A 13,549-nucleotide genomic window follows, 5' to 3' on the forward strand; every position below is an offset into this window, starting at 1 on the left:
GTAGTTTTACTACTTCGAGAGAAACTAAACGATATATCGCCCTTTTGGAAATCGGTAACCTGAAGCCCGATACTGATGAAATACTGCATAGAGCGTTTCACGGTTAAACACCCGAAATGAAAGTAAGGGACGCTCCCACGTGTACGGATGTACATGCGAATGCAATTATGATTAATTCTTCTACTTAACCATCGGGCTTCACAGAGTGTTCAAGATTGGTTGACCTTCCGCATGCAGACAGCTTTCAAGAGTCGACCTGCCGAGAGCCCAAAGCACCAGAAGAATGCCTAAGACCGGTTCATGGAGACAACGTATACTATGAAGACGTCTTGCCATCCAGATTTTGCAGACACACTGAATGTGGCCTCGTTGAACCATAAGCTGGTGGTTCTTTGGCAAAATGCTGTGCCACAATGGACCGTCCCGAAAATGACAGTCAGATAACGAGAATGTTTGTTGATGTTATTCAACTCGCTGCATTTCTTGTCATGAACCACTTCGTGTTTTAACGTAGCCTTCTCTGGCTCGTGTACAAGGGATTGAGTTAGCATCAAGCAAAACATCACAAGATAGGTTTTCCGGATTTGTGACATTACGTCGCTTCGTTCTTTTTGAATCAATGGCCTACATTTCCAAAACCAGTGCTTTTTTGGTCAATTGTTGGCCGAATCCAGCTCCGTATGAAATTTATAGTAACCGTGCAATTTTTTCTGGCGGAAGCTGTGCTAGTATAAATCTGGTGTTGACTTGTTCAATCACGCACATCCTTATCTGGTTGCAAGGGAACTCAAAAACATCGTCTCCTGGGTTACTAGCTATTTCGCCAGTTGCGACTATCTTGTTTGACGTCCTTTATCAAACCTGACCTGACCGTCGTTCGAAACCGTTAAACGTATTTAAACGGAATGCAGTATAAGGTGAGAGTGGGCAGAATTACGGCTAACGAATCTCCTATTAAAATTATCTCAGCCCTACGTGCCATCGAGTCATGACTCCCCTAGTGCGTGGAATGCATTCATGAATATTTAGCACTGTATGTCCTCTGTTCAACTCCAGTGCTAAAATTTTTACCCCACTTCGGCACCCATTTCACTAAGCTGATAAGCTGTCGGTGGCATGCTATCGAGTGGAATGTTTTCCGTCTTTATGTGTCCATCCTCTAAACAAGCCGCTTGAGTTGTCATTTTTGTGACTTTGCCGTCTTAAAATTAACGACGCCACTAGAATTAGTGTTTGATCCTACGAGAGCAAAGCATCGGCGTTGGAATGTGGATTTTCTGATGGTCATGATAATGACTGCTTTGGTTCAAATATGACTCAGAGTTGCAAGATCACGGGCAGCTTATGATGTTACGCTTTAAGTGCGCCTTAGGAAATACAACAATTAGTGATCACCTTTGGAGATTTCGTGTTACCACTCCCTGGGTCTTGTATTAATCTCCTGGCTTTACTTCTCGCTGGAAAATTGTACTGCAATGTGTGTTTGATCGATCGACCCGAGAGTAACCACCCACCTAGCTTCAGTACCTGAGCATGCTTCAACGCGCTTTGACTCCATGAACCTCAAACCAGTCTTATTCTATTCCCGCGTTTGTCTCTGGATATCGCCAACGGTTGAGATTGTTGATTTGCCTACGACTAAGAGGCTTTATTTTCCTTTTTTGGTAGCTAGTGAACAAAGCTACATCCCCATCACAGTATCCTTTTATTTGGACTATTACCGCTGTGTATACCAACCTAATAGTGTTTTACTTTTATCTAACATTTTCTCAGTTTCGTTCTTCACTTTGAAACCCGAGCCTCTTGGACTTTCGTCACAAAGAATTTTGCATTTCTTACGACCTGTACTTCCGATGTCTGACGTGGCTCCGACAACATGACCGCATTTCTGCTGCATGTTGGGGATGAAGATGTCGTCAGAGCACTCCAAGGCGCGTTTGACACCGTTTTTAAACTAGTAATTGAAATTTTATGCTGGGAAATGTCGATGCATTGAAAAAGTAGGCAGCTGGACTGTACTTGATTGTGTTTCCATCCACGCACATGATAAGAAACATGAAACTTATAGGGATGACTAGCCGAAAAGCCTACGTAAAGCGCAACTATAGATGCTCGGTTTCAGGGACATATGGGGAACCGGCAACCGTAATATCGTACCACACACTGAAGCCAAAACAGAATGGGGAAAATGACACACTTGTTTGGCTGGTTGACAGTCTTATCATCTTTATTGACCCGTCACCATTTCTGCCCCCTCATGATTTTTTTCCTGTTAATTATGCAAAACTTCACAGTCAAGATGATGTTAGCGGACCATAGATGATTGTGCATCATTGTTAATATCGGCTTGCGGATATGAAGGCAGTCAACGAATACACCACCAGCTTACGAACCCTAATTTCTTCGAGAACTTTATGTTTTCCGTAAGCTGTTGTTGTGGCCAGAAAGACTCTATTTAGACATTCGCAATTTTCGGGTTTTGCGGGTGTTTTGTTCATAGTCACGCCACTCTCGCTCAAAGTCGTGTTCCTGTTCTGACTTAATTATTCCGGTAAGTCCACACCAAAGGGAAGCACTGGACTCGAGTTTCGCTCTTATTAGAGCTCACCGGCGGTGCATATCCAATGGCTGTGTTGGGATTTGAACCCCGGACACCTGATATGCGAGGCGAGCGTGTAACCACTACTTCACCAATGCACGTTGGACGCATCTGAACTTTCACGTCTGAACGTCACATCGCTCAGGTTTGGGCACGTTCCCCTGTTCAATATTCGAGAGGTCATGCTCAGTCAAAGAAGCGAACTTAACAAGGTTATCCACGCTCACATCCAACTCAGTAGACTGCAGCACTAAACGTCCAAATATTTTTAAGCCTATCAATAGAGCAAAATATGTACGAGACAGTTAAAACTCACTCTGTGCGCGTAGGTAATCGCTTACTGTCAGACGCAAAAGGAAATGCTGAGTCAAATACTGTTGATCTGTCCATTCCGGCATGTTATTTACTTGAAAAGCGAGTCGAGTTACGGAATATCTTATCCGGAATTTTATGCTGGATCTGTGAGTATATGCCGGATATTCAAAAACCGTGCAACTAAATCTGAGTGATTCATTCACATTTGTGGGCCAGAGAACAACTGGGAGTGCTTCTTTTTTTGTAAGCAAAAACGTGCAATGCATTCACTAAACGCACTTGATTTCAGTTCGTTTAAAACTGTCAGGTGAAACAGTGGAAGAAGAATAGGCTTACATGTGAAATGGATAAAAGTATTTTTATTGCAAAATATGCCTTCTCAAATAACTCGGGACAGATGTTTTAAAGTAGCACTTGCGGAGGGTAGCTGGACTGAGCTTCATGATCACAAACACTCTTTGTGCCTTATTTACTTCTTGGCATTAGAGTTCATTGTGACTGCGGGTAGCTTATTTCACGTAACTAATTGTATATGGCTGCTTAATTAATTTTGTTGAGAGCATGCTTGATCTTATACATTTGAAAAGAACATGTCAGTTCGTGAAAACTGAAACTGAACAAGGCTAGTTATTAATCTGCTATTTATCGGTACACAGGTTGCTCAATTCAGTATTCATATCACCATCAAGAAAAGCTAATGCATTCTATAAACATGTTTATCTAGTGACACTCCGTGACACACACCAAGCAAAGTACCTGCGGGTTACAAAAACGCTTACGCTTCATTGTTTGTATCCTGAGGCATTTTTCGAACGATTCACTCAAGATTTTCCTGTTCTCCTTACTGGAAGGATGCGGCGTCATACGGTGGTTTCATCCACTTTGAGAACCAATGGCAGCAGTGAACTTATGAATTTCAAGGAGTTGAAAACATGGCCCTGTGGCTTTTCGGTTAAAAGCTGACTATTTGGTTGCAAGCTGCTTAAATATTCGGATAGGTATGCTAGGAAGAAGGCCTTCGCTTCGGAGCTATTAACTAGAAAATGCCAACTGACAGGCTACAGACCACTGGACGGGGAAGCAAAACTCTCATTTGCGTCTTATTTACAGAAACTGGATATCCATCTTCTGAACGCGTCTTCTGAACTTTCCTGGAACTTTAGTGACTCTAATCATTCATCGCTCAACTCCAAGCAAATGTTACTAAGTGACTCCGACTAATAAAACATAAGAACTTAGATTTCGATCCTGTTTGACAAATTCCCATAGCCCAAGACCAAAGTGACTTCAATCTCCGTCTTACTTTGTCCCCATACATGGAAGTGGTTCTTAGATGCCTAGTAAAATTCATTTAATAATTTCACTGATGTTATGATCAACTCACCTGTCGTATTAGGTCTGCCTAAAGTTCGATTGAAGTTCGATTACAATCTTGGTTAAAAACTTCGAACAACCTTGCGAAAATGTAGACATATGCTGATTAAAAATCTTCTCCCACTTCTCGTTTCCCCGGGCGCTTAAAATTTGCACAAGGTAGAAACGAGATTAAAGTTGTGGATGACAAATGCGAAAGAAAGAGAAGAAATCCGCCTGTAATTTGACATAAGCAGGGAAATTCCGAAATTAACCTCTCTTTTTTGCGGGAACACAATGTGGTGAACACAATCCGACCACTAATACTGAGTGATCCAGTGAGAACTGGAGTAATACCCTTAATGACAGAGTTGAAAAAATATTGGGTTTTCGGTTCCGGCTGATAAACCCACCCCAGTGGTGAACTCGTATTTCTATAAAACGAAAAACCTGGCACATGACAAGTTGCTCTGAGAAATATTTTTGTTATCTGGGTAAAACATCTCTTCCCAGTATGTTTTAGATATCCGAATGACTCTTCTGTAACCACCTTCCAATTATTTGCCAGTTGTTAGGGCTCGTCTATTCATTTATTTTTTCGGCCTTTTATTTTTCTGCGTCAGCTTTTCATACTAACACCCTGAAGCCTAAATGTTGTCATAAATCTGCTAATTAATGCCTGATGCACACACACTCAAGCACTTGACACCTTTGACAGGAATAACAGAACTATTTACGGGCGTAAGCCAACATTCCCTTATTGTATAGATTTGGTCGTAGAATAGTGTATAACTGTCCACTGGGATCGTGAAAGTTTTGCTTGGAAGATATCCTCCAGCAAAATATTCCTAGAGAAATAACTCGTAGGGATACTTTGTAAATACTCACGTTAAAATCAGTGCCACGAGGAAATGAGTGACTCACAGCTCATTAGAAATCGCCGCACTGTAGAGGAACAAATCGTTCAAACTAATGTTTTCTCTCTACTGACACAATACGTACTACAGTAGTACGTACAATACGTACTATCAGGACCATCATAGTTGCACGTTCACAAAAGATAAAACGTTATCGGAATAATTGTTCGAAACCGATAAGGAAGCAACTTTTGGACAACACAACAGCCAGAAGGGATAAACAAAAGGATGCTTCTAGGTGAAGACAATAATTTTGATGAACTTCGGTGACAGAATAAGAAAATGTCAGCCATAAACTTCTAGTGTCCAAAACATGAGCCAACAACTGTGATCTAGTACAATCAGACTGTACTTTTTCGAAGTAGTTCTTGCCAACTGGGTCAAAAAAGTGTATAGTTGATCAGTTACACACGTTCGGTCGCTACTGGCGCGATGGTGCCTACTGACTCTGTGTATCGTAAGTTGCCGGTCGCAAAGCGTTGGTATAATGATTAGTATACGGAGTTGGATCAACGAATTTGTCCAATACCGTCCTTTCCCAGTACGATATGTTCTGTCATCACTGGATTAAATTCCCTTAGTTTGTAGATATTTCTGCGACCCAGTGTGTAACGAACAACTAGTGTGTACTCTGATTTCATCACAATCGAGTCACTGTTCCAAGGGAAAATTGGTTGTACTGTGCTGAACATACAATGGTTTCCTTTTAGGCTACACCATTTTGAGAAGCAGTTCGTCTAGCAAGCCTCAGTTGTCATGGATCATACATTAGCAACGTTATGGAATGTAGGTAGCTCGGGTGCGTTGTTTGGTTGTTGGTTTGTTCGCCGAGCTTGGTAGTTGGATTGCAAATGTTTCATCAATCGAGGTGACATCGTCAGTGCAGGGTTGAGTGGGTCTCACTCAACGCGTTAAGTGCGCAGCAAGAAACCCCATCATTTATCTATATACAGCATGGCATGCTAAAATAATGAACCCCTCTTCAGGTTCATGGGATGCACACGGCTGATAAACAACTGTTCAGTGCCTCCCAGTTTTTCAGCACGTGTAGACCACCTTCACGGACAAATCTCGATCCAAATTTACGTTTAAACTCACACTACCTACAAACTTCAAGTAGATCAGAAGAAGACAAGTTCAAATGATGAGCGAGCATTCTGTCTGAGAAGCCGTCACTGGTGGATCTAATCAATATTTATATCATTAGCGAATAATCATTATGCTATACAGAGATATTGGGACAGGTACCACGTCCCGACAGAGCGAATTTCCCAAATGTGCGAACAGGTTTGCCGGTCCCAAAAGGAAAACGAGTATATTATCCTCCACCTCAGACTGCTAAATCATTGACGGGCAATAAGTAAATTTCCTGCCCGACGATCACTTATTTATAAATGAATTCAATGTTAAATGAGGACAACAGCGCAACAGCATATTAAGTTGAATCTATAAGAGTTTCCGCTAATGATTGGCTGATTGTTTCGTCAACACTAAATTTATCTGTCGCAGAACGCATTTATGTAACGTATTTTGAGCTCCTATTTGAGAGGGCCCGTTGCAAATATCACAAAAATATGAACGCGCACAGATAGTTAGGCTATGAACTTGCACACCCTTGGATGATGTATCCTAGACTGAAGAGTGGCACGATATAACTCGAGGCGAATATTCCACTTCTTTGTAGTATGTACTGCTCACACGATTGGTGACCATTCAGTGATTCAAAAAATCATGGCAAGTCCCATAAAATGCCATAGCATAACGTACTTGTATTCGTGAACTCGGTGAATTCTGTATAAAAATGACAGAAATGTCCACTCGTTTGTCATTTGGTGAGCAGTTATGGAGGAGTCAAGAAATAAATTATCAAGTGCCGAACAAAACAACAATGAAAAGGGAACGAATCGTCCAAGTGTTGCGTGATATGAGCACAGAGAACTCGCAAATATCACCTTTCGGAAGGTGGTAGCATGTTTTTGGGCTGCCACCAATGAACCAAACATGCACCGACCAGTACAACTGATGAGGCCCATCTGTGAGAGCGGCCTAGCTGCCAACCAATTAACACGGCCAAAACACCACAAACGAACCGTCATTGAGCATCCGGGATGTTCTGATGAATTCCAAACCGTGAACATGGAACTGAAACATATGTTTCGCATTGAAATTCTGGTTGGATCTTGACAGCTCAGCCAAAAGTTCACTTTCGTCATTATTAAGGCTCATCAGATGGGCATAGCTTGAGCGTGGAAATGACCCGTTGGTCACCGTAATCAACTTCTCATATACGGACCAAGCGTCCCCCAAATGGTTACTTTCATCAGTTAATTCTATTTTACTTGTGAATTCTGGATCTAGCGGTTATACTGTTAGTTCAAACGCATAATCGCAGAAGTTGCTTTTACTTCTGATCACTGCTTAAGACAATTGGAGAATTTTCACCTACTTTATAGGAGAACAAGGTGGTTCATTGCTTTTTTTAAGAAAACAAACATTTTAGGTAAAGATGTTTTGGTGGTGTAAATTTGTACGCGCGGCGAGTATTGCATAAAAAATTTTTAATGAACTAAAACGGAGCCCATTACTGTAATTTTTTTGACAGGAGTGTGCCCTTCTTAGATTTATGTTCACTTCCTAGGGAATGAATTCAAGTTTATCAACCAAATGTCTTTTAAGCCCTACGAATAGTGCGCTTTGTATTGGAAAAAGCGCCTATATACCCCTGGAAATAATTGGTTTGGGACTTCACGATATGCTATCCTTGCACGCAACAATCTTTCAGAAACCACCATGGGATGCCATGGGGCGGTCATGGAGACGGATGAAATATTTCCATCATATTGTACTTCACTGAATATGGATTTATGTCAATAACAGTAGTATTACTATTCGGTAACAACCAAAGAATTACGTTTAAGTAGTGCTGCAACATTTAATGCATTACACTTGACTGAAAAAATATTGTTACTAGGAAGTTATTTCGGGCAGGTGAGGGTAACAAGCTCCATATCTACTATACTTGTCACCTGTCTCACTTTTTTCCTTGTGTCTTCGAGATAACCAGATGATCCTTCCACTTTTCTGTCATTAATAGACATTACGTGCTGCCGATTGGTTATGTATGTGCGCGCTTAAAGTACCTTCCCTGAAAATGGACATAGAGTGCGGTTCACAAACAAATCCGGCCCCATCCCACTCTTGTTTCTTGCACTGTTGCTTGTACTACTGCTAAGGTCTCATGGAAATGACCACTCCCCCAGCTTCCTTCAACTGTAGTGTTGCACCAAGACTGGTTACGTAGCGACATCGAGTGTCAGCAGCAAAATCGGACAACGACGATTCGCCTTCTGTATGATTCCATTGAGTACTACAACGTGTAGATCAGCTTCACTGTATGTATGAGTTTAGGATCCAAAATCCTGTGTATGTAAATTTCGGGGAGGCAAATACTACGCGATAATGTGACCAAATGGAATTTAGGATGAAGCAAGTCGTTGTCCAGAATAAAGAAAATTTCCATACACTGTGGTTGGATTTTATCTCGTCGTCAGTTGGCCGGGTATGCATTACGGTGGCGTTGGATAATGTCCTTTCCGCAGACACCTGTATTCATCTATTTTCCTTCAAGCCAGAGGCAGCGGATAGTACTTGTTGGTGGCGAGAGAGTTCTTTCCACTTTATCTGAATCAGCTGAATTCTGTCTGTAAACAAACAGTCTACTCTTGCTTGTGGCGCAAAACCAGAAAGTGGCCTCTGCCAGGAATGAAAGTGTCTAGTGGTGTGTAATGGACTCGCAAATCAGAGTTGTTGCTTAGTGGCCTCAAATCTGAAACCAGATGAGCTTGTAAAATGACATCCAGGGGTGATCTTAAATTCAGTGTACCCATGATTGCAAAGATTGTTTTTATTCTGTAAATCAGCAAGGCGTGCTAACATTGCACGCCATCACTCTTCATGCAAACCTGTCCATTTGACGTTTCTAGTAACTGCACGTCCCATAGTTAGAATTGGGAAGTCAGTCTCTCCTTGTTGCATTTTATATAGACGTCGGTCCTTCCGATGATTGCACCAAAACAATGGGGAGAGCAGACCGTCCCCTCAGTATTTGACTGAAAGATCATTTTGTCGGGTTTTGTTTCGGGTTGGCTTTCAAAAGAACGGCACAACGTCTGCTCTAACTTTCCGAATATACCATTAACACACCATAGAACCATATTATGGTGACTGTGTTTAACAGTCGGTTGATTTCGAATATGGATTTTTTTAACAGTTTGCAGAATGCGTTGACTTGCTATATGGACTCTCTGGCCGTCATCCCAGTCAACTTTCATGCTCGATTCACTATCCTTATCCTGCAGAGTGCTACGGGGTAAATATTTCACTCGTTTCCAGATCCCGGGTTGGTTCTCTTTAGAACTGCGCTGTACAAGGATATCGAGATGTCCCGCATCGAAACGTGACCTGAAATAGTGCTCTAAATGAAACCCTAGAACGTGCCATTTTATCTGTTGCTTCTGAGTAATTTGGCCAAATGCTAATCCATACGACCATCCCTAGAAAATATAAAAAATTTAAGCAGGGTAGGAAATATTTTAGCGTTTATTTAGTATTTTTCTTAGATATTTTGGCGGTATATTCTGTAACATTTGAGAAACCTTCGGCTTGAGTGCAAATCTCACTTCCTTTGATAATTTTTCCACTGCTGCAAACTTTATCACACACAAGAAATAGGCGGTCAGCTGTTGTTTCATTTACAGTTGGTCAAGCCACCCGATTTTACTAATCCGTGGAGCGTATATCGTAAGCAGACTTGGCGTGAAAAGCAAGCAAATCTGTGTGTCTCAAAAGGATCGAAGGATACATATCCAAACTCGGAAACGGATTAAACGTGACTGGGAATACTTTAAGAAAGAATCTCACTGGCGAATAACACTTTCTTCTAAGTTGACCTGTTGCTAATTGAATCTTCTAATCACGATCTTTTTTAGCTGAATTTACTAGAAAAAGACCGCCTTTTCCGAATTTCAGGTATTCATGTGTCATGTATTGGGACATAAGGTTGCCTAAATCTCCTCAACAGCTTACCAGTTGTACCCCGCATCTTTTAGCTTACCAAACAGGTGCAGTCTGCTATGCCATTTGACCGCGAACGTTTCATCACCGATCGAGGTGACATCATCAATGCGTTATTGGGGACCGTAGTGGTGCGTAGTGGTATTCTACCTTGTGTTGCCTAATATATGATCGCTAAAGTATCATTCCATCTTTCAAGTGTCCTCTCACCACAACTAATTTCCCTATTTCCTGCGCATAATCTCAGTCACTAGCAGTTATGTCAACGATTACAGCAACCTTTCGACAAATATTATCAAGTTTGCTCCGTATGATTTAAAATCCGCGTGTAAATCCAGATAGTGTTTTTTAATACGCAGATGAAACTGCTAAAAAGAATCATGATAATATCTCGGGGTTGGGCTTAACAGAGAGCACGCGGGTATTTCTGAGGAGCCTGTAGCAACGGTACAAGTGAAGTCGTCTTTGCAATCGTTTGACCCTGGGCGTCCTCAATATCGGCTACGAAATTCTGCAGTCAACTATCACAGTTAAATTTGCATTACAGGTTTAAAAGCCGCAACCACCTCATGGATGTCCAGTGTATTCTCAGTAGCCTGCAACAAAGCAAAATCACCTCGTCATCAGTTTAGCTGGTTTCATGATGTTTTGGTGTCTTACAATTTATCTTAAAATGAAGCTGTGTGTAAAAATGTTTGCTCCAAAGACGCGCAAAATCATCCGAAATTTGATCGTTCAAGTGGATCCAGTGTATGCCCAAGACCACGAAGCACAAAACGAAATGTGTTTGTTGATGCCTATCAGACAGTCGGCACGTGGCTACCCTAATGGTCAATTACTTCTGGTCGTTTGGACGGTTACGATTTGGAAGCAACCTGGAGAACGCCAACACACAAAACTGCTGCTTTCTCAAAACACACTCAGTATAGTCCTCGACATTCTTTGGGTTTGTAAACCCGAAAAATTAAAACTGATATTTGATCTCTTGGTTTTGGCACCAACGTTCAACTTACCTGCATAGAGTAACAGGGAAAAAATCGTGCCACCAACAATTAGTTTCCGAATTAATGCATCTCACAAGCCTCGCACCTCAGTCAGCCAAACACAAACACTGAAGACAATTGCCAAAAATGTTAAATGCCCCAAAACTTTCACATTACGTTAATCTCGTTTGATAGGATTTTGTTCATGATTTTCGTTTATTAGGAGTACCACTTATCAGGAGTAGACGATGCATCTCGCATGAGTGCATTTAGCATAATAAAACATCCACAATCCTTGACTGGATGCTTCGGCTACTTTTTGTGAATAAGTAGCCACATGCAAAGACGTCTGCATGAGTACAAATTGATCATGCAACCGTGACTCACTGTTGTAATAATCTAGATCGTGAACATATTTATAAACAGAGGAAAGATGCATTAATAGAGCATTTTCTGAGTGGTTCCAAAATTCGGAAGACTTTCAAAAAATCGAGTGCCGTGCAGACTCAAGCATTCCTAAGGAAACATGCTTAATACAGATGCCTTCTGTAGGTGAGTATTTACATAGAGCCGAAATAGATGTTAGAGCCTTGTAAGGCAGCTTGTAGCTGCAGTGACCTGAAGTTGCTTACATGAATAAGGATCGGTGACATGGAAAGGCCGGGTCTTTTTTATTTTAAGGAAATGCCTTAGAAGCTAAACAGCAGTTGAATACACGAACCAGGTTAAGTGCAACATCACATATAATAGTATAGTCACAAACTGAAAATTGTATTCTAATCCCATGAGTAGTATTCACTAGGTACCACGAATGGAAAGCTCTGGTTGTTAGCGGGCTGGGAGATTGCCGCATTCTAATAGATGTAGATTAAACGTTAAAATATGGAACAAAGTGCGAAGTTGTTGGACCATCTGATCAACTTTTTGTGGTGTGTACGTTTCGGTATGTGGTTACGGGCTAGACCTAAGGCGCGGTTTTCTTCTACACAATGTAGCGAAAGTGTGAAATTGTTTTTTGGGGGTAGGTGGCTATATGACACGGTTCTTTCACAAAACGCACCACTAAAATAGCATAGGCTAGACGTTCACCTCTCAGCTTGATATTCATTTTGTTGCACTCAGTAAGTAAAGCAAGCGTACGATCAATATATTACTTGCAACCACTTGAGCATGAGCCTCAAAACCTCTGAATGCATGATATATCGTACCTGACATTTTTATTCTCCAGAGATGTTCCGTTATTGAGTGACCTTGACAATCAGGGGGTCTGTAGCATGAATGCCAAATACCGCTATTTTTGAAGGCGAAGTCTGTAACGCATATGAAACTCGAATGTATCGGCTTGCACGCCCCTCATAGGACCTTATACGTGCCTCTTTCTCTCTTTCCCTATTACAGGTTCCATGGTCGAGCCACCACGAACCCCGGACAAGAAAGAGTAGCCGCTTGAACACCCCCCCACTGACCTTGACCTAGCTTTTGTACTTCCGACTTCCGGTTTCGGTTTCGNTCTTTCTCTCTTTCCATATTACAGGTTCCATGGTCGAGCCACCACGAACCCCGGACAAGAAAGAGTAGCCGCTTGAACACCCCCCCACTGACCTTGACCTAGCTTTTGTACTTCCGACTTCCGGTTTCGGTTTCGGTTGAATACACGTGTGTCGTTACCACGCTCCGGTGTTCTCTTCTGTCCGGCCCGACCTGTGCGCATGTGTGCTGTGTAAACCGTGTGAGCTCATTAATACCAGTCCGTATATCTGCACATTTCAGAACCGACGTGTGCCGTCACTACATCCTCTCGAACATCGAATACCGCTGACATCCTTACGACCCACGCCTCAACTTCATGTTGCTGTGTGAGGCGAAGGGGCTGCTGACCAAAACTTTATTTTGAGTACAAGTGTATTTAGGCTCCAAAAGGTGCAAACACGAACATAAATGCACACATATTACTGTCAGTTTACTGAAAGTAGAAGAATGCAATTCAAAAAGCAGGGTCAATTTAACACACATACAGATTCCATCTTACCATCTACCATCTCCACCGTATAGACTGTATTAAAGTTCAAAGTTATTGTTTTTTAATTGCTGCGTTTATCGCATCATTTTGTATCTATCGTAAACCAAAGCGAAATCTTGGAAAGTAATAAATAAACTTCAATAATACTTAAATACCGAACATACAGACATGACGTTCTTGATATAAATTTATCTTCGTTAAACCCGTCCTTTGATAATACGCCCGACATCAATACAAACTGCTTAAAAATTTCACCACAAACATATCCCGGTGATAAAGCTCCGTAAAA

The sequence above is a fragment of the Opisthorchis viverrini genome (assembly GCF_000715545.1).
Source record: "Opisthorchis viverrini unplaced genomic scaffold opera_v5_93, whole genome shotgun sequence".
Classification (NCBI taxonomy): Eukaryota; Metazoa; Platyhelminthes; class Trematoda; order Opisthorchiida; family Opisthorchiidae; genus Opisthorchis; species Opisthorchis viverrini.